Source organism: Saccopteryx leptura, chromosome 1 (genome assembly GCF_036850995.1).
Source record: "Saccopteryx leptura isolate mSacLep1 chromosome 1, mSacLep1_pri_phased_curated, whole genome shotgun sequence".
In the NCBI taxonomy this organism is placed as follows: domain Eukaryota; kingdom Metazoa; phylum Chordata; class Mammalia; order Chiroptera; family Emballonuridae; genus Saccopteryx; species Saccopteryx leptura.
The window spans coordinates 121,027,457-121,048,390 of record NC_089503.1 but is presented as its reverse complement, the minus strand read 5'-3'; the positions used below and the strand labels follow the sequence as shown (position 1 = coordinate 121,048,390).

Below are 20,934 nucleotides of genomic sequence, written 5' to 3'. Positions count from 1 at the left end.
TTTTTCCATACAACATGTTTTAAGATATCTTTGACCATGAGAGGCAACAGTGGTATTAAGATTGCTTGGAAGAGGTAAGTAGAAGGGAGAAGAGCCATTGATTCCTAGTTAGGCTTGATTGGAAGGTAAGGGGATTTGTATTAGAGTTTCAGAATTGCACCAGCATTGGGAGAGTGAGAAGGGGAAGATGGAGATGCCTGGTACAGTCTGGAGTTTTCTCTGGTTGCCTCTGGGTACAGCATGATTCAGAGAACCTCCCATCTTCAACTGTTCATACATAATAGGCTAGATGTCATTCACTCCATGGAACACTTGAGAATATCTCTTAGATACCATTTGTGATTTTTCTGTGTGCCTCACCCCTGCTTTCCAATCAAAATTCCTGCTGTCTTTACTGGACTTACATCTCTCAGAGCTATTCATTTTTCTCTACCCACCACTGCTACCTCCAGTAAATAGCCTTCTAACCAGTTTCACTGGCTCCAGTTTTAACCTCTCCAGCCCATTCATTACATTGCAGTTCAACCTGCCTTTCTGTAATCTGATACGCCAATCTGCTGGTTCAGACCCTAGAAAGGTGCCTTGCTGCTCTCTGGATATAGTTCAAGTACCCTAACAGGGTCTGTGAGACTTTATGGTTCATGGCCATCTTATACCTCCTTCCCTGACTTTGTCCGTTTTTTCTGACCCCACCAGATTATCTGTATTTCCCGAACGTTCCGTGTTATTTTTGCTTCTGGGCTTCATTCTGCTTGGGATGTACATGCTCTTTTGCCTAAAATTCCAGATTATCTGACTCCCTCGGCCAAGGCTGAACTAGGTGAACCTACAGTGAACTCTAGAGCACCTCGCCTTTATTCATAGCATGTGTAGAGATGGTTTTGCTTATCAAGTTAGTCCTCCCTTGGACTGTTCATTTCTGGAGAACAGAGATGCTGTTGCCAGTAGGTTCCCAGCTCCTAATGCCTGGTCATTAAAGCAGGGACCAATATTGGTTGTATAAATTATTGAATCAGGTAGCTGTATTTGGGGAAATGCTTTTAGTTAACCTAACAGTTATATTGTTTTATTTCCTGTTTTTTTTTCCTTCTTTCTTTATAGCAAGATGAATTCTGTTTTTAAAAAAGCAAATTTTTAAATTGGGTGGAAGAGTCTTTGATCACATTGACCACTGCTCGTTCTTTCTGTTCCCTTAGTGTTTCAGGAGTTTGATTCTGGTTTCCCTGGAGTTCAGCATCTCCCCAGACCTGAATGATTGCAATACCATCTTGCCCTCAGTAGTAGTGGGTTATGAGTGTTCTCAGTTAAGACTGGAGAATTTTATAGCTCATGGGGCGATGTACTAATGCGCAAATTTCCCCTTATAGAATGGAGATAAATTCCTTGCTAAAGGCTGGGACAAAGGGGAAGGCTCAGAGTAACAGAAGACTTGGGCTTAGACCAAAGCTTGACTCTGAAAGTGTCAGGTGTCATTTCTGTCTCACTTGGCTGAGCCAGGAGCTCTCTGCCTTGGGTCTTGTGATTTGAGTTTTAAAATTTGTGAGGAATGTCGATAGTCCTATTTTCTGCTGCTTTGTTTAATATATAGTGTTTCCTTTATTCCTCTTACCTCAATGCCCCAATCATATTTCAGGCTGGGACGTACTCCTAATTTAGAGGTCTCTTTCCCCCTTTTGCCATCTTCTACTATGAATTTACCTTTGCCACCCAGCTTAGTGTATCCCAAGGTTCTCTTTACCATGCTACAGTCGAAGAGCTCCAGGGAAAAGCAACCTGGTCTCATCTCTCCAGGCAGAGGAGAACAGAAGCTCCATCTCCACACATGCTGCAGATGGCTTTTCCTGTCTACCTGAATCATTACCAGCTAGAAGCAGTGGTCATTGGGACTTGGATGTGAGCTGCAAAGTATAGAATTGTGACAACAATTCCAGTGCCATGTGGACTTTTCCTGGATGTGGATTTTTCCTGGACTCTTGTTCTTTGTGACAGCTCCTAATGGACTGAACTGGGGTTGGGTTGCATTTGCAGGGATTTGGCATGGTGTTGGTGCCAACTTGGTCTTGGTGAATATGTTATGGACACTACTCTTTTATGAATTCTTGCTGTATTGGCTAAGAGTTTGCTTAAAGGCCTTAATCACTGTAAAAAAAAATAGAAGACTGGATAAGAAGATGTGGCACATATACACCATGGTATACTATTCAGCCATAAGAAATGATGACGTCGGATCACTTACAACAAAATGGTGGGATCTTGATAACATTATACAGGGTGAAATAAGTAAATCAGAAAAAAACAAGAACTGCATGATTCCATGCATTGGTGGGACATAAAAACGAGACCAAGAGACATGGACAAGAGTGTGGTGGTAACGGGGAAGGGGGGTGAGGGAAAGAGGGAAAGGGGGAGGGAGAGGGGCACAAAGAAAACTAGATAGAAGGTGACAGAGGACAATCTGACTGTGGGTGATGGGTATGCAACATAATTAAATGACAAGATAACCTGGACATGTTTTCTTTGAATATATGTACCCTGATTTACTGATGTCACCCCATTAAAATTAATAAAAATTTATTTATAAAAAAATTTGTGAGGAATGAGTTTGGCCCCACATTTAGCCATCTGCCCATTGTGGTAAGAGTGTCCCCCAAAGGCCAGTGCACTGAGGTCATTTCCAAGACTCCGGAATCTTTGGGCTCCACAAATGCTCACTGAATGCCTACTGTGTTCATGCTCTGAGGACACTGTGGCTCAGAGGACTTACATCCTTCAACTAGAAAACACTAAAACTTGGACTGGAATCTAGGTCTTCTTTCTGTTCACCCTCTACTCCAGTTTGATTTTTTTACCTCTAAACTCGGAAGTTATCCATTTCCTTTGTGTTGGAACAAGATAAGGAAATCAGACGGACCTGGTTCTGCTCGGGGGTGGACGTGCACTGTGACCTTGGGCAAGCTAAACTTCTGTGCTCCAAATGTTTTACCTTGAAAATGGAGAGAAGACTTGGTTCATAAGGTTGTTAGGAAGATTAAATGAAACATCAAGTCCCCAGTACTCTGCCTGACAGTGTCTTGATAGTCTTTCCTCCTGTTTGGAATGCCTTAAATCTACACTGTTTGGCCATTTCAGTTCAGGATCCCATTTAAAATGGGTTCTGAAAGCTTTGTGGTAATATTGTATCATTTGCCCCCTGACTGTGTTTTCCAGTGACTTATTTAGAGACCTGGACCATCAGAGGGAGGAGACCATTCTTCTGTCTACACATAGTCTAAGGCCCTTAGAGCTTGTTTTCTACATAGATTGAAAAACCAAAATTTTACTTGCAACACCGAGGTCACATAGAGGGAAAGGGAACCTCTCAGTCACATACAGGAAAAGAACTTTTATTAATTATTGAGAGATTATTTAGAAAAGTTTACAACTGATACTATGCTTATCTCACATTCTAGCATAGAGCTAAAATTTTGTTTGTATTTGAAAATGAAAAAAAAATAGAAAGTATGCTGGTTAATGATAGATGCCAGAATCACATTTGCATATTCAAACACCACATAATGCTGCTGCTCGCTGATGAGTTAGCTGACTACTGGAGAGTATTTAAGGGTAAGCAGTGAAACCTTCTCCTGGCAGAACAGTCTGAGCAAAGGTCTGAAATGTTTGAAGCTTTAAAATGAAAAATGGCAGACCGGAGTCCAGTTAGCTGCACTGGGGCACAGATGGCAGACATTTGCTCCCCGTTTTGTTGCCTCATGTGGCCCTTCTTTGCCTCACTTCATCCAGATTCTCTGTCACTTGCCTCTTCTTTGGAAAACAGCAGACCTTAGTCTTTTCTCTGCTCTGTATGGAATGCTCATTAAGTTTTCTGGTGCAAAGATTCAGATTAGAAATTTGTAAGCTGATTTTTCCCAAGAGTTTTGCAAGAAGGTAAATAGCATAAAAGACGGCCATAGAAACGTACAGGTTTTGTTGTTGTTGTTTATTTGTTTAAATAGTATGACAAATTTATTTTTTCACACTTTTTATTGGAGGTTTGTTTTCTGTCTTTGTGCCGAATAGATGTCATTTCTCTAAATAAGTTCATTAGGTAACTAACTCACTATAACACTGTATGCTATAAAGAATTCAGTATAAATGACTAAATCTTTCATCCAATGAAGTTTCATTACTTCATACTCATCACCAAACTTATTGTGTAATTTCCAAGGAATGTTTATAATTGGGTGGAACCAAGTGAAATGGTTGATGCTGACTCCTCTTTACCTACAAAATGGCATTTTGGGGGGATTTTGCATAATATTAAAGATCCAGTCCATTTATTGCTCTCCTTATGCTAAATTACTTTCTCCAATGCCCACAGTATATTCCATAAGCATTAGCCATTTAATATTATATCTATTTGTTGATGGGATAATGGGCCTGGCCTTGAGCTCAGTGATACTGATTAAGCAGGATTTAAGGCATTTCCTTCCATCGCTATATCACAAGCCTGACGTGGCTGAAACAGGAGATTTAAAGTCTTGGTCGTCTAGGCTTTTCACAGTATATGAAGGGAGGACATATGGTGGGTCAGGGAGGTCAAGAATTTGTTAAGGCATTTGAAAAGTAAACACTTGAAAAGGTTAAAAGTGTATCTGTTTTGATCCTGGGCGGTCTTGGCCAGTCAGCTTAGCCACCCTTTGAAATGGTATCTCTATTCCTTCCTGGGTGCTGAGGGAGGTGTATTTTGCATGAGGATTGGGAGTGCTCACAAGCCACTCACCAGACAGCCTCAATTCCTGATGCCCATAATTCCGGGATAGGAACAGGAGCCGGGATAGGAGCAGGAGCATGGATTTCTAGTTCTAGCTCCCCCGGGGTTGGAGACGAATGTGCAGGGTGTCTGTGGGCTGTGCCTGGAGAATGCAGCTGAGGATGAGCTTCAAGGACCTGAAGAGACTGATGGTAGAGAAGGGGCAGGCTGAAAAGAGAGAGTCCCAGGTGACCTTGGATGTGTTCCAGAGTTCAGGTTTTTGGAATCTTAGACCGGCCTTTCCTGTAATAACCTGGACTTGTGACACACCGGATTCCAGCTGCTGCTGGCAAAAGCCTGTGCTGTATCTCTTCTGTGAAGATGACAGAAGCCGTTGATTGCAGTGGCAATGCTGGGTCTCCCCCTGATTCTCTGTGTCCATCTCCATGGCTAACTGTCGTTGCTTTGTTATGCTTCTGCGTGGATCTGTGCACACTGATGTGTTGGTGAGTCTTCGCATCATAAAAAGATAAGTATATGTGAAAAGAAGGCTACTGTGACTTTCTTGTTTTTCATTTTTCATTTTCCAGAGCATTCTTCACACTAGCAGTACACTTTCCCTGAGGGCGTAGTCTCGTGGGGTTGTGATCCAGAGGCATGTAAGAAGGCAGGAAGGCCAGTGCCCTGAAAAATACACATAAAACCAAATTGTTATATTCCCATGAAGCCTGTACATGTCAGCTGTGATTACTACCATTTTAAGTACTAAATGGCTATAAATGGTTCTGACATTCCAAGTGAAGAAGGAGGCCCTGAGACTCAAAAAAGATTGTTGTGGAAGAGTTGATAATGGATTACGGTCATATTTAAGAGGGGACAAGGTGTCATTCTAAGCTAACATGGTGTTAGAACAGAGCACGGGGTAATGCACGTGTTGAGTTTGGGGAAGTCTATGCCAACCAGTATGGCCAATAGAAGGACTAAAGAACCACCTAGAAAAAGTGACCTGGTCTGAATTCTTTATTTTGATTATTAATAAAGAATAAATTATTTGGATTAAAGTGCTGATTTAGCACCTTAATTTTGCAGTAGTAAACAACTGGATTGATTCTCACTCTTAGAATAGTATTAACATTTACTAAGCACTTTCTGTATACCAAACATAGAACTAGGTGCTTCACATACCCAAATTCACAGACCCACCCTCACTCCCAGCCCCTCATTTTGTAAATAAGGATACTGGGGCAGAATTAAGGATCTTTTCAAGGTCAAGATGGTGATAAGTGACAAAGGATACAAATCCAAATGCACTGATTCCAGCCTTTGGGCTTTTTCCCAAGAGGTTACAATAAAAATCCAAGAAGATGATGTAGTGTGGTAACCGAGGTCTCTGATGCCTGGTGCTTCCACTAACAAGCTTTGGGGAGGTAACATAACCCATTCCTTAGCTGCTCCAGGGATACTAACACAGATGGTCCTATCTCATGGAGTGGAATGACAAGATTGCAGAACGGGCCCAGTAGGGGTTGGCTGGTTGAACGTTTGGGGGACATCTCAGCCCTAATCTTCTTGCATGACAAAAGAAACAGTGAAGGCTCAGAGATAGGAAGAGGTTTCTTCAAGTACAAAGTTGGGATTAAGATAAAGTCCTCTTGTCTGTAAAACAAGGGCCCTTTTCTCCACAGCAAGCAACCTGCTAAATCAGAATGGATGGTCACGCCAAATGGGCTAAGGTTTGCTTTTGAAGTAGCTAAGATAAAGGCATTTTAAGATGAATTCTACTGCTTTTGGATGAACAAATTGTGGTAGAATTTAATGTGTAATCTGAAGATTTGTGTATAATGAAAGAATTTGTTTTGTTTTTAAATAGAATAAGTATTCAGAATTATTTACTAATTCTGTATTTTTAACATGCTTTTTCCTATATTAAAATAAAGATAAATGTTGTCTTTCAGGTAGAAATTTTTACACATTGCTGTTCCCTAACCATCTTCTGTATACTGAATTTATCCAACAACTTACATGCAGATGATAATTATCCACGATCTCATGTCCCTCATCTGTGTCCCTCCTTGATTTCAGAGACACCAAAAAATCAGGCTCCAGGGTTGGAGGCTTCTCCTTAGCTTCCCTGGAGCCCCTTCTCCTATAGGGGCAGGAGAGGGCCGGGCTCGGTAAAAACAAAGCTGGCCAAGCTACCTATCTGACTTCTTACTGGAAAGGAAGAGACCTGATCCCAATGTGGGTGCCACTAGGTTCCAAGCAGAGATGAAAATGCTCAGGGTTGTCCTGGTTAATGCCAGGCTTGGATGCCAGTGTCTGCTTGGGGAGAGCGTCTCTGGGATCCCCCCCAGCCTTCTCCCCCATTTCCAACTAATTTATTTTCTGATCTCTTCTGAGTTTATTTTCCTCTTAAACCCCATCAGATTTCTACTTGGCAATAAACTACTTCTTAGTAGTTTTTCTGTGAACTTAATGTGATACAAGCAGCATTTCCTATTCAGACTCTTTACCAAATCATTGTCTTACATTGGTCTACATTAAATTTTTATTTTTCTGCATTTGAAGATTCTTTGTATTTTGAAAACGTGCTAGTTTTGTAATTTGGGTGAGTTAAAAAGGCAAAGTCTATATTTACATGGTAAATATGACCTAGTTCATTCAGCAAATACTTAGTGAATTTCTCCCAGAGTTTCTGGCACTGTGGATAGCAGTGATCTTGACAGACAGGCCCCTTCTCTGAGGATACTAGGGGCGGGTTCTGAGATGAGGGCAGTAGATGTTTATCACACAAAGTCTTGTGGGCTATAGTAGAGAGTCAGACTCAAGTCAGAACCCAGTGGAAAACTGTTAAGAAGTTTTAAATGTAGTTGGTGAAATGATCTGTTGATGTGAGCATTAGTGTTGATGGGTGATGTCTCGAAAAGATGGGAAAGGATGGGTTACAAGAGCACTTAGGCAAGTACATTTAATTCCATCTCTTTGTTATAAAAGATATAAATCTTGAGGCAGCCATAATGATTCTGTCCTTTCCAAACTATACAACTGAAAACATCTCCCTAGATAGCATCACATTGAGGAAAACCCCATCACAAATGCCTGGAATTCATGCTTTTTATTTAAATGAACTAAAGCCTTGTAAATTGCATTCCAAAGTGTTTATGAACATACTTAGAGCATAAACATACTCCTGAATTTCCATCTGGATTCCACAAAATGTATCCATCAAGTGCAGCTTGCTTTTTGAAATGAATGTAATGAGTTTTACAAGGAGCTTGAGTGAAGAAGGCATGCGGTGGAGGAAGGTATAAATGCCCTGTTCTTTCTGCAGACCAGATGGGATAGTCAGAATGTCCCTGTCACTTTCATTGATGAAGACTTGCTTTGGTGCCAGAAGACTTTGGGAAAAGAATTGTAGAGTAATCTACAGTTATTAACCAAGTATCAGTATGTCAAGAAAGAGAATGAGGAAATGCACAATAGCCACGGGTGGAGCATTGATCTATTTTGGCCAAAAGGTAAAGCTATTATATTTTCAAAAGAGAACAGAGATTAGCTTCTAAGTTGTTGTGTTCAAGAACTATTTCAGTTTCAGGCAGGATTTATTTTGCTTAATGTATCTCATTTTATAGAAACCATACCTTTTTTTTCACTGGCCCCTACAAGCCTTAAGTTAGGTTATGACCGCAATTTATATGATAAAAGGGTTGCAAATACAACATTTAGGGAGAGTAATTTTTTTTAATGCATAAAGCTTTGAAAAATACAACCTAGATTGTAGGTGGAAACTGAATTGAGGTTTTTGAAAGAAAAAAGACCTACCAAGTCATCTGTTCATTGCTCAGAGCATATTATATATTATACTCTTTCCCAAGGTCTGGATGCCTTATCAGATTTATCGCGTGACTATAAATATACTGCTTCTTATTTCTATGTGGTTGTGCTTTCTTTAAAACATTACAATTCATCACTGTTAAATTATTACTTTGTATTTACTCAACTTTTTGTAGAGGCTGTCTCTACAGTAAGAAAGTGCTGCTCTCACATGAAAAAAAAGTATCTTCAGGATGAAATTTTTTTCTTGAATTCCAAGTTTTATCTGTAAGTGTAAAATTTCTGCAGTTCAAATGTTCACCACCAGGTGCAGCAGAAAGAACACTTACTTTGTCCCTTATTAATTCACATGACAAAAATCCAATAAGAGGGTGGGCATCAGGAACAATATGAACTGGTTAATGTCTTAATGATATCATTATGCTTTCTGTTTTTCTATTTTGCTACATGCTTCTTCATGCTAAGATGGAACCTGCTTTTTGATACAAAATGTCTGTTAATAACGCTTGGGTTTATAACCCAAAGAGAGATGAGAGAGAGAGAGAGAGAGAGAGAGAATGTTGTTCTCTATTATTGAGCAGCCTTGGCCATTTAACTGCCTCTCATTGTCTGCCTGGTCAATCACTGAACAATGAGATGGACTCTTGTTGATAAGCTGAGGACATACAGAGCCTCCCTGCTGGAGATAATGGTGAATTTACTCTCACCTAACCATGAGACAGCTATACAAAGGCTGGGGCGGGGTGGGGGTGGGGGCGGGGATCAACGCTTTCAGGGTACTGCTTTAGCCTCTCCTCCGTTCAAGTTCTGATGTGGAAGAATCCTGGCCATCTGAGGTACTGTGTTGCTGCCATTTCAACTTTCTCAGCTGCCCTCTGTTCAGAAATGCCTATTGGCAGGATGATTACCCCTGTGACATAGATTGCAGCTTCTCATTGTGGTTCCAGGGGATCCTCCTCCCAACTCAGGGGAAGTAGAAGAGATATTGGAGGAGAATAATTATACTCTTAGGAAACATGGCAGGTAATATGATTGGTTTTCTTATTTAGAGACTAGGAAGATCACTGGATAGACAAGGTCAGAATTCACACACCAAAGAGAAGACACAGCAATGAAGTAATTCAGCTGTGATTTAGTGACATAAATATATGTGTGTGTGTTTGTAATTGTCTATATGCAGATATATTTATATATGTATTTGTATATGTACCTACATGCATATATATAAATTATATATTTTTAATTACAGGAAATTGTATATGTATATAATTTCAATTCAGTAAGAGAAGGAGGAAGTTGGTTAACAACTCTGTCTCTTCCACTTGACCTTTAATGTTTAACTTGCTTTGGATCCTGGTTTGTGGTTATAAAGTGGTTTGTGGTCTTGGTAGAGAGTTGGTACTTTTTGAGTTGAAAAGAGTAAAGAACGTGGGAGTGGAGACAGATCCTGCAGATGACCTCTTCCAGTGCCCGTCTCCCTTAATCAGAGATGCCAGGATTATTGCTGAGACGTCTTGTGTAGCTTGCTGCAGGCTCCCCAGGTAGTCAGGGAGCAAGTGTAGACCTGAGCTAGGAATTTCAGTTTCTCCTTTTAAGTGCTTTCTTAACAATATTTGCCTCCCATGTCCTCTCCAGGCTAGAAAAACTTGTTTGCTCTAATTTGCTTTTGCAAGTAGGGATGTTTGTTTCATTTTTAGTTGCCTTCTACAGAATTTTGTCCTTGATTTCTTAATAAATGGGCAATGTGAGGTAGGAAATATACTTAGATCCTAAGATTGTTTTGTATTAAATATTATTAAGATCTAAAATATATAGCCCTTTCACTTTTGTTAGGTTTAATGCTAACCTAACAAAAGTGTGAATGGAGGAGAATCAAAGCCTTTTTAAAAATTAATATTCAGAATTTCCATTAATTTATATTGATCATCTCTGATAATTATTGTAAACAACTGCAAGGCTTTAGACTGAGCCATGTGAAGCCACAAAAATTTAATGGGTATCACTTCCGCTCCCTTCCATCTGTTCTCTGTTGAAAGGTGAAGTTGTTTCCTACACTCTTCCCTGCCTTTATGACCCTGCAGAAAAGTAACTTCTACTGCCAAGATGGCTTGATCATGGAATTGTGTCTAATATATTATCTGTGTCTGGCATATGGGATGTTGAATGAATGAATGAGCGAATTAGAAAATGCAGAAATGAGTTCATTGACATCAAAAGGCTCTTGATGCCAGAAAATGAACACATGGCTTTGAAATTGTCCCAGATTATGCTGAAACAGCACTAAACTTCAGAAAGATCTCTTATTATCTTTGCTTGTGCACCTGGATTAAGCAAAGCACAGTCTTCTCATGCTTTTTGGGCATGGCAACCCTTCAGAATTTTGGAGGAAAATGACTGATGCAAATTGTAGTGATTTGTTATTAGCATAAAACTGTCTTTTGGAAGACTAATAGTACAATAGAAATTCTTATCCTGATGCACATACCCTTCAGCCTGTCTATGGTCTGACCCTCTCATTGCTCTGCTCCGAGACCCAGCTGTGAAACACCATCTGTCAGTAGCTGCAGCATCTGTCTTTGTGTCAGCGGACATCTGTGTTAACCCTTGTGGACCCGCCTGCAGGTCCATAGGTAGGTAGGAGGCTGAGGGAGCAGTCTCCGCCTTGCTACCTTTAGTGAAATATTGCCTAGCATTTTCAATGTGAAACCAACTGTGATGGTGGGCCAAGGGCTTGCTTTTTCTAAAGTGGGGAGACCCTTTTAGGATTTCTTGCTTTTCATGATGCATTAAATCTTACTGCTAATCCTTCTTTTCCACCCATGATAGTTCTGCCATGCAATGGGTAAATGTTTACACAATAGCATCAGGGTGGGATTTTCTGCTTTCTTTTGACTTTTGCAGAAAATGGTATTGAAGCATCTACTGAGTTAAATAGGGACCCTACCCTGCCCTCTTTAATTCATGTCTTTTCTGGAATGTTAGAATGTAATCTTATTTGGAAATACACCCATTGAGGTTGCAATTATTAAGATCAGGGCACACTGGAGTCGGGTGGGCCCTGAATCCAGTATCGCTGGCGTCGTAATAAGAAGAGACACAGAGACGCACAAAGGGAAAATGGCCATGAAATGATGGAGGCAGATATTAGACTTATGCTGCCATGAACCAAGGAATGCCAAGGATTGTTGGCAGCCACCAGGATCTAGGACAGGGGCATGACGAAGATTTTCCTGGCACCTTCAAGGGAGCCTGGCCCTGCCATAACCTCCATTTCCGACTTCTACCCTCCAAGACTGTGAGACAGTAAACTTCTGATATGTTATGTTAAGGCACCTAGGGAGTGGTCTTCAGTTACAGCAGCCTTAGGAAAGTGATACAGAGTACTCTACACCTGGAAATATGGGGAATTTTCTCACTTCTCTTCTGCGTGCTGAACACATCATAATGTTTTTGGGGTACTCATGGATTTGAGGGGTGCCTATAAGGAAGAGATAATGTTTACTAGGAAACATTGTGGGAACAAAGCTATTCAATTAGGAAGAAATTTCCCGTTTATTTACACAATCAGACCCTCACTCTTATGTCAACTTGTTTAACACTTATGTACTAAGTGCCCTCAATATGCCAAGCAGAGTGCTTGCTTCAGGATGTAGAGCTGTGAGCAGAGCGGGTAAGGGACCTACCCTCATGGAGTTGAAGACCCAGTGGGGAGGACAGGCATGGTTGTTGCTAATCAGCCTACATAGTTTTCATATCATTATAAGAAAAAAAAAAACACCAGTTATACTAAACAACAATAAAATTGAGTGAATAAAACATTATTTTGGAATATCATTTAATGATCCTATTTAAAAACTCTGCCATACTTCTATTCATGTGTCGGTGTTTTAAATCCTCAATCCAATAACGGACAGTCTTGTTGTTTCCAGTGTTAATCATAGGCCTTTGCATGCAATGGGTTTAACATGTAATTGTTGAATTAAACTGAACTATTGATTAGGAATATTAATAAGGATGGTTAATAATAGCTAACATCTACTAAGTATCTATTATACGCATGTTATCATAAGCTACTGACTTGTTCACATCATTTTATTCTCATTAGTTTATAGTTAAAAATACCCCATTTTGCAGATGGAGAAACTGAGGTGCTCAGAAAGTAAGGTAACTCTCAAGCTCAACCAGCTAGTTCAGTGGCAAAACCAAGATGCTGGTCCAAGCAGCCCGACGTTAGGCTCCATGCCCTCCAAGATGGGCATCATACTCTCCGCTGACTGGCTGTTGTCTTCTCCCTTCTGTGGATGTTAGCGGTCCGTGGCAAAATTATGTCCTTTTCTTCTTTTTCTTCTTAGTAATTGTAGTCTTTAAGAGCAATACAGGAAAGACTGGTTTTAGTTGTGATTTTTGTCTAAGTATACTTTCTTCACCAAGAAACAGGGAGTGACACTAGGATGTGGAATGATTGCTGATCAACTCAAATTAGTTCTATTTAATTCTGTCTCTTCTCACTTTTTGGTTTCTAAGCTAATGCTGCTGAACTGATTAGATTGCTGTCAGGTTGTGTGTGTCTCAGCCATGGATCTGCATTACACATCATAGCTTTGCTTGTTTGGAACTGGGCTACCCCTTCCTGTGCTACCTGACTTGAGGCTGAAGCTCTTACCTGTCCTAGAGAGGACATGAACAGTCCCCTGGCTGTCCTGTTCCAGTCACAGCTCCTCAGGCTTCAGCTGAGCAGAGCTCTGCAGCAGGTGCATGTTGGGACTGAAAGCCTTGTGTCTGCTCTGTGAGGTATGCTGGTCAGCTAGTCTATGTTCCCTGCTGTCCAAGGCACCAGCCTCACGGCCCTGCCTGGAGGTAATACAATTCTCAGAGAAACTGTTCCTCTACATTCCACCCCTTTAATCCCTAGCACTCTGCCCTACTCAGGGATGCAGCAGGGTTGTCAGCAGTTCTTGAGGAATTGCTGAACCAGCAGTGCACTGGTCCCATTTTCTCTCCTGGAAAAACTGTGTACTTGGTCCACCGCTCAGCTACAGCTCTCAGGATCTGGCTTCTGCTGGGAACAGCAAGCACTAGAAGACTGAAAACTGAGAACCACAAGTGGTCCAAGCCACCACCCTCTTGTTGCCGCATTATTCACACTAGCAAGAAGGTGGAAGCACACAAGAGCCCATCATCAGATGAATGAATAAACAACACCTGCTATCTACACACAATGGAATATTATTCAGCAAAAGAAATGAAGCACTGATTCCTGCTAAAACCTGGATTTGAAACCTAAAACACTAAGATAACTAAAATTGGCCAGACAGAAAAGAACAACTATTGTATGATTCCACTCATGGGGATGTCTAGAATAAGCTACCTCATAGAAACAGAAAGCAGATTAGAGGCTACCAGGGGCTAGAGGAGGAACAAATGGAGAGTTATCACTTAATGGGTACAGAATATTGTGTCAAGAAATGGAAAGGTTTGGAAATAATAGTGATGGTTGCATAACATTATGAATGTAATTAATGCCACTGAATTAAATACTTAAAAAATAATTCAAATAGTAAATTTTATGTTACATATATTTTTAAAATAATGAAAAAGTGCCAGCACTCTGCACCAGGTTTTGTATTTGAGGGGGGACTGCACCTCTTGGCACCGAGGATCAGAGGTGTTCTCAGCTTTTCTCAGGCTGAACATCAACCCATTAGAACAGCAATCTCACCTGACCAGGCAGTAATGCAGTGGACAGAACATCAGACTGGGATGCAGAGGACCCAGGTTCAAAACCCCGAGGTTGCTGGCTTGAGTCTAAGGTCACTGGCTTGAGCTAGGGGTCACTCTCTTTGCTATAGCCCCCTGGTCAAGGCACATATGAGAAAGCAATCAAACAACTATAAGGAGTTGCAACGAAGAATTGATTCTTCTCATCTTTCTCCATTCCTGTCTGTCCCTATCTATCTGCCCCTCTCTCTGACTCTCTCTTTCTGTCTCTGTCAAAAAAAAAAAAAAAAAAAAAAAAAAGAACAGCAGCTTCTTAGGGGAAGGAAAGATCCACCCCAACTCTCCCCAGTTACAGAAGTGTGTATCCTGTTCAGTGGCCCAGAGGTTACTTGTTAGGTGCTTTGGGAAACTGTAATTAAGTTCCAGTTAGGACATTAAAATGTCTTGAAAGAAAAAAAAGCAGAGTGGAACTCTAACCATTTTTTCCTCTTCATTTTCTTTCTTCCCCTTGTCCTTCCAAGCCCGTGCTTTCAGTTTTCATCAGGAGAGGACAAAGAATAGGAGAAACGAAAACAGGACATCATCTCCCGGTTTCTGTTCTCAATAAACAAGTTGGAGGGCTCGACGTTCAGTTTCTTCCCGTTTCACTCTAGTGCAAGGTCACCGACCTGGGGATTCATTTGTTAAATCTCTCTTCACCTGAAAGAGCTAATATGCTTCTACAATTTGTGTTCAGCTCTTCTTCCCCCCAAACGACTGTGCACCTAAGCCAGGGATTAAGCCACATTGTCCTTTGAGATAATTAATATTATTATTCTTTATGTATAGACATTTAAACTCAAGATTAGATAATGTAAGAAAGTATCTCATAAGAAAACAATCTGGAAAATAATAGCGAATTCAACACACAAATATCACCCATCATTCCCTTGACTTAATTCTGTGATACATATTGAAAAAAAATTCTCTTTCCATTGGTGTGGACATTTGTTATTAAATCAGGCTCTCATGGTGCTCCACAGCAACTTGAAAACAAGATAACAGAAAGAAACAGGAAATAAAGGGCTCAGGCCCCCCATGGGTCCACGTGCTTGTTTGTGGGTTTCATGTCAGAAGTCTGCCGCTAAAAGCCACAGGAATGAATTCAGCGCACAGAATCTGGAATTGATATAGGGAATCAATATTGCAAGTGGTTTTCTGGATTCTTAAGAATGTTGCAAATCACAGGACCCATTGATTCATTTTTTTGTCATGTATTGATCGATCTTTTCTGTTCTACTCTTCACATTGTTCATGTTATCATAAATCACAATGGAATGTCTGACTCTCTTGTTTTAACTGTCTGCATTTGTAGAATTAGCCGGGGCACAGGGAATGAGAGAAGAAACATACTTTATATATGAGAATTTTTTTTAATTAATAGAGACTTAAAATCCTTCCCTAATAAGATCCCATTTAATGAACATCTTCTTTCTCTTCAAACTGGGAAAACTTGGCACAGTCTAACTGTTAGACTCTACCAGAAAACCCAAGGGATGTAGGATTGGAATAGAGGACGAGCACATTCTTCTGCTAGCATTCCTGGGTTAATCGTGTGACCCAAGTGACCGTCCAGCACTAAGTTCTCGTGCTATGATTCAGAGTTGTATGCCTGTGTAAACTTGTTACAGAAAACGTTTACTAACTTCAGGGCGTTAGTTATTTTTCACTTGCTTTGATATTTGTTTGCATTTGCTACCTTAGTTGTTCAATTGCCTGCATTTGGGCCTTTTAGTCAATTTGGGAGGAAATTAAGAAAGTGCAAAATTTTACTTTCCCAAGTCCACTAGGCACATTTCTGATAGGCTAAGAACCCCGATGGCCCATAAACAAACCTTCGTGTAGGTACAGCATTTAGAGAGCAGAATTGTTACCTCGCTTATACCTGCGGGATTTATGCTGGATAAATAAGGTTTTATAATTTAATTTATATGCATGTATAATGTTTACTTACTATTCTATGTGCATAGACTAGCAAAGCAACAATTAGTGTTTTAAATTTCATTTCGGTCTCCTGATACAAAATGAACTGTTATAAATGGGTCAACATTAAACAATGGCAGGACGGGCTGTTGCTGGCATTGCATATAATTGAATGCTTTGCAAACTATAAATTATTTCTTACTCATAATAACCTCCAACAAACCCTGAAAAGTGGGTACAAATCTCCCATTTTTAATAGAGGAAATAACTAGGTGTTTGTTGTTTGTTTTATTTCTATTTTATAAATGAAAACAGTGAAAACTTGGAGTGTGACAAGTTTTCTTCTAACCATGTTATTTAGAAGTGGTAAATATGGAATTTAAACTCATCAGAGTCTGACACTGTGATGGACAGACAGTTTCATGTATCAAATTGGCCAGGCAATAGTACCCAGTTGTTTAATCTTGAATACTGTATGAAGTTGAGAAATGTTGGCAGAACCTTCCTAATATAATAATAGTTTATGTTGCAAGAACATTGTCACACTGCAGATTTCTGTTTTTGACTATTGGAAGCTGAATATCACCTTGTTCTTTCTCTCTGAGTTCCTTCTGTAATAGTTCATCTGTAAGTACCCCACCCCCCACCTTAGACACACTTTTTCCCTGTCCACTTGACTCACTGGAGAGTTGGTTATGCTTCCAGAAACAAAGCAGAAGAACAGATCATGTTAATAGTATCCAAAATATGAGCTCCACTATACTTAGATTTATTGAATATTTCCTAAGTGCACTACCCTAGATACTATATCTGGATTATTTTATTTAATGCTCAAGTCAGCCCTTAGAGGTAGGAGTTGATTATTCCCTACCCTGATTATCACTGAAAAAAGTAAAGTATAGGAGGGTTTAACAATTTGCCCAACACTGGTAGTGTCAGGTTCAGATAAAAACCCAGCCTTCTCACTCTGATCATTGCTCTCTACCCACTGAATTCTACCTGAAAGCTGGTGATAAAGTGTGAAGCCATAGTTAATACAAGATTATAAACAGCCAATCTTTACTATTTGTGAATTCCATATTTGGGAATTTGCATCATTCCTAAAATTTCATTGTAACACCCAAATCAATAGTCATTTATTTTATGGTCATTCGCAGACAGGCACAGAATGGTAAAAACTTTGAGTTGTCCATTGTGCCTGTTCCAAGCTGAGATTCAACGAGCAATCTCTGCCTCCTTGTTTCAGCTCTCACACTGTAAATGAGTGGCCTTTTTACAGTCTATGTAGTGCCACATCTTTTGTGTTTTTGTGCATTTTATTGATGATTTCACTTTTTACAATGGTCCCCAAGCATCGTGCTGAAGAGCCGTCTGTTGTTTCTAAGAGCAGGAAGGCAGTGGTGTGCCTTCTATGTGTGAGATCAACTTCATTGGGGCATGAGTTACAGTGCTGCTGGCCTTGAGTTGAATGTTAATGAATCAACAAAACATATTGAATAAGGTGTCTTCCAAAAGAAACACACACAAAACAAGGTTGTATATCGATGGGGTAACAAAAAATGACCAGGGGGTTGCAGAATGCTGATCCTGTGTTTCCCTCAGAGAAATATTGAGTATTATTAAGTCAGAATAATACTCAATACTGAACTGTATTTGTATCTCTATTATCTCATTTTCCATAATTAATTAAGTCATTTTAAATAGCCAGGAATTAAAAATTATACTTATCAAAGGGCATACATTCTCATTGGAGCTGTATTACCTTCAAAGGGACAAAGTTTAGGGGGTGGAAACTCTACGATTTTTATGTAAAAGCAGAGATCTACACACAGCACATTATATATGCTGTGGTGTTACAATTTTATTTGTGGGGGATGATTACAGAAAAAAATGTCCAGAAAGTTTCCTGGGGAGAGAAAATAGTGAAATATGATTGAAAAACACAGCTGTAGGACATAGTAAAAATATGTTGATGCACGTAAGGTATTTACCAGAGTACACAACACAGCACACAGTGTGTGCTAGCTGTTATTCTACATGTCATTGATGATATTATTTGTTTACCTGATCTTCCCTTCTTCATTCGTCAACATTTCTGAAACTGGAGTTTGTGGTCCTCTGGGGGGGGGGGGGTCGTCTGCATACATGTTTTCAGACCTGTCTGAGAAATTCCTCTGAAATTTGTTGTTTTATTTGGTGATAATCTTAAAAATAATAAATGGTTGAATACGAGTTTCTCTTTATAACAGAATCCTGCCACATGGTTTTGTTATCAAAATCAGCACCTGTCTTTTAAAGAAGGAGCTCTGTTTTAGTAGTTATGGGCCAATGAGGAATAAAAGAGGAATAAAAGAAGAGCAGACAATAAAACGTGAATGAATAATAATAAATAAAACAGTCAAACCACGTGAAGGTCAACTGATGTGACATTGTGTTGTAGCAGGAAGGACTCCCCGAGTTCTAGCGGAGGACTGTGGAGGGGAGGCTGCATCCTCACACAGCCCAAGTAAGACGGACATGCCAGAACCAAGGGAACAATGACGTTAGCAGCCAGCGAGTACTATATTTACGCTTTGAAAAGCAACTGAATGTCAGCAAAATAATGTCATCTGCTGCATTAAATTAATGGTGTTAATTGGAGAGTTCTGGGTTTTATTGCTTTTGTGTTAAATTGGTTATTTTGTTTTGGTCTTATTGTTGAATTAGAGCTAATGCATATGGGGTTTATTTCTAGTTTTCCATTTGTGCATCACTAAGTAACAATATACTAAAAATAATTTAAATCTGTGTATTCGTGGTGCACAATAACTCTTTTTTTCATGTTAAAAGGAATGTTTGCATGTTTGAAGAGTTCAGTAACGGACTCAGTAGAATTGTCAACTCTTTGAGCTGCTAGAAATCACTTAGTTGACCCATCTCCCCTACCAGATGTGGACACTGAACCTCCTAGAGAAGTTAATGTCCAGAGTCAAAAAGCAGGGGAGCAGCAGATGGAGGTCGGAGATCAGCCTGACATATTCCTAACTAGGTGCCCTAACATGTCAAGCCACAGGTGAACCATGCCAGATAAATGGCGACAGCAAAGGCAGGCTGGACACAAACTAATGGAGAGTTACTGTACTCTGTTGGCTAACTGTGAAGGAGGAGAGTGTGAAATAGGCAGGGATGATGGAAATACGAGACTTGTTTCAGAGTCATAAATCACAATGGCTTCCCTGTCTGGGTGAGCTCACTCATGAACTTGGATTGTTCCATTACTCTCAACATTAAGAAACAAATTCCTAAAACTATAATTGTCCATTTGTGCTTTTCTACTCTGTTTTTAGACTGTGAGCTTGCGCCACCTAACCAGAATATAGATGGTTGCATAGGGAAGGTGATTGGAAAAGAGTTTCTCAGTTGCATGTAAGAGTTTTCATCATAACTGTGGAACGAAAACAGTTCACTTGTGATATAATTGGTTGAGCATTATGTTAGCTTTCTATTGCTGCATATCAAATTATCACCAATTTAGGAGCAACTTAACACAAGATGCATTCATTATCTCATTTTCCTTGAGTCAGACTTCTGGACTGGACATTTTTCAACATCTTACAAAGCTGCAATCAAGGCATTGGCCAGGGCTGGGCTTTCATTTGGGCTCATTCCTCTTCATGCACATGTGGGTGCTGGTGGAATCCATTGCCTTGCAGCTGTAGAACTCATGAGTACTTCATTTTGAGACCAGCAGGAAATCTCCCTAGACTCCTGTAAAAGGCTTATCTACTTAGGTCTGGCCCACCCACAGTAATTTCCCTTTTGACTAAATTAAATTTATTAGGGAATTTAATTACATTTGTAAAATTCTCTCACTATCATCATAATCTATGGCTTAGTTGCAAATTGCAGGTCTTTCCATACTTAAAGGGAGCAGATTACCAAGAGTGTGGGCACTGGCTTAGCCCATTTAGGCTGCTATATCAAAATACTATATAGACAAATATTTATAATAAGGGAAATTTGATTGTCACACTTCTGGAGGCTGAAAAGTTTGAGATCAAAGTGTTTAGTGAGAGCCCACTTCTTGGTTCGTAGGCTGCCGTCTTTTCCTGGTTTCTTCACATGGGCACAGATTTTCTGGGGTTTTTCTATTGCCAAATGTCTCCTTGCATGGGGAAACACTTCCAGTTGAACATTACTGCATTAAAAAAATAAAGCAAGCTTTTTTTTTTTTTTTTTTAAGAAAAAACTATTAAATTTTCTTTTTAAGGTGATAGAGATTTTTGGCGCTAGTACACTCTTGTTCCTAGGATAATGCCTCATTCTTAGATTTGCATTTGTCCTTTACTGGAAAATGCATCGTTTATAGCTGCAAATAAAAAATCAATACTGTAGATGTGTTTCACACATGTACTGTCTTAATCACATGCATGCCAAAATTAGATTACATTATCATATTGGACTGTGTTTTATAATCTTGTCTGACTGTATAGTCAAGTGAAATTATAATAAGGCTTTAGTTCTACTCTGATATGGGTCAGGCATTTCCCAAAAGATATTTAATGCATAAGGCAAGAAACTTAATAAACTCCTTTCCTAGTATTATAGCTCCTTTCTTGGAAACAAGCGATGTGGCTTGGTATGGGACAGAATGAAAGGCACAGTTTAGTTCTAAAGTTACAGAACTCAAACACTGCTGGTTCCTCTTTTCT

At 39.8% G+C, this 20,934-nt stretch overlaps 1 protein-coding gene across 1 annotated transcript in view; it reads left to right on the top strand.

The window, feature by feature from the left end:
• The window catches only part of FBXL7 (F-box and leucine rich repeat protein 7), a 400,496-nt gene that overhangs the window by 84,992 nt on the left and 294,570 nt on the right, over positions 1-20,934 (top strand). The gene's annotated exons all lie outside the window — the stretch shown is intronic.